Source organism: Mus pahari, chromosome 14, assembly GCF_900095145.1.
Source record: "Mus pahari chromosome 14, PAHARI_EIJ_v1.1, whole genome shotgun sequence".
Taxonomy (NCBI): Eukaryota; Metazoa; Chordata; class Mammalia; order Rodentia; family Muridae; genus Mus; species Mus pahari.
This window is the reverse complement of record NC_034603.1, coordinates 74,253,954-74,255,840: the sequence shown is the minus strand read 5'-3', so window position 1 is coordinate 74,255,840 and position 1,887 is coordinate 74,253,954.

Genomic DNA, 1,887 nt, shown 5'->3' with positions numbered 1-1,887 from the left:
CCCCCCCCCCCCCCCGAGTACTAGGATTATAGGTCTGTGCCACCACCCTGCCCTGCTTGAGACAGGATGTTAAGCAGACCTGACAGGCCTGACTTGTTAGCTAGTGATGCACTTGAGCGTCTGATCCTCCTGCCTGTGTCTCCAGAACTCAGGGATCAGGGTACACATCACTCCGCCTGGTTCTTTGCACATTGTTTATAAAAGATACATACAGGCCTGGAGAGATGGCTCAGTGTTTAAGAGCATGTACAGCACGACAGCTCTTCCAGGGGATCCAGATGGCTCACTTAGAACCCCAGCTCCAGGGGGATCTTGGCCTTCACAGGAACCTGCCCTCACTCAGATACTCATACAAAAATCACTGCAAGCCACAAACACTGTGCCTCTTTGGCACCCATTTTGGTTATTTTACCTCTTCTACTGATTACACGCTCTGGAAACAGTGGTGAGAGTCTCATATTCTTAGTAAATATCATTTGAATGCATGAACAGAAAGTCTTGATGAATGATGGGGTTTGGGATTATTTTTGTCACATTTTTTTTTCTTTCTTCACATTTTTTTTCATATATTTATATTACAAAGGCATTCCTTTTTGTCACTAAAGAAAATGAAACATGAAAACCTGCAGAGAAAAATTGCATGCCAAGTTCATGATGGCTGTTTTCCCCAGGGAAAGAGAGAAGAAGGGAGGGGAAATTTTCATTTTTTTTTTTTAATATAAAAACATCTGAAGAAAAGAAAAATCTTCGGGAACACGATTTTCCATGGTTGCATAATAGTTTATCGTATGACTACACCAATTATCTTTAAACCAATCTCCTTTTGTACATTTCTGCGCCCTTTCTATCTTGTTCTCCTTGTGCAGCTTCCGGATGAATAACCTTGTTTTATTCGTACTCCTCGTTGTTTCCTTAGACTTAGATTCCTGGAGTGGAATTATAGGGTATAACGTGTGTTTTGACATCTATTTGTAGATTCCTTTCTCAATAAGGTCCAAACCAATTCAGTGGGTAGGGCTTTAAAGCCACAATAACAAGTTATAAAAAAGGAATGGCCGCTGAGGGTTTAATACCGAAAACAATTCTTGAAAAATTCTAAGCTGGGTGTGGTGCTCATGCCTGTAATCCCTGCACTCGGGAGACTAACGCTGGAGGATCATTCCAGCCACCCTGGGACAGGTACCAGCCAGCCTGGGCTATAGAGCATGTGACCTTGTCTCAAAAACAAACAGACAAAACATCCCTCCCAGAAAGGCACCTGGATCCCCCAAAAAACAAACAAACAACCCCCCCCCAAAACAAAACCAAACAAACAAAAAACCAAAACCAAAAACAATAGCCCCTCCCCCACACATCTAAATAAGCTAAACCAGCCAATCAGCTGAAGGGAAGCAGCTTAGTTCTAGTCTTGCTCCCTCTCCCCCCCCCCCCCCGTCTCTTTTCCCCTCCCCCACCCGCCTTCTCCCCCTTCTCTCTTAGGTATACTCTTACTATGCTGTCCAGGATAGTCTTCAATTTATAGGCTTATACCTCTTTGGAGGCCAGTGACCCTTTTACAGATATTGACATTATGATTCATAACTGTAGCAAAATTATGGTTATGAAGTAGCAACAAAAATACCTTTATGTTTGGGGGTCACCACAACATGAGGAACTGTATTAAAGGGTTACAGCATTAGGAAGGTTGAGAGCCTTTCTTCTAGCATGTTAATGCCTCTCAACAGCTAAGAAAATAGGTCCCTAGTTACTCTGTCTACTGTTTCAAGAAGTGGATACAGTCTAGCAGTTTCTTCTGTAGCTGTTTGCAAAAGACAAGACTACACTGTTTTGTAATGATATTAAAAGTTGTTGAATCTGTTTTCTTTCTTTCTTTCTTTTTTTTTTTTT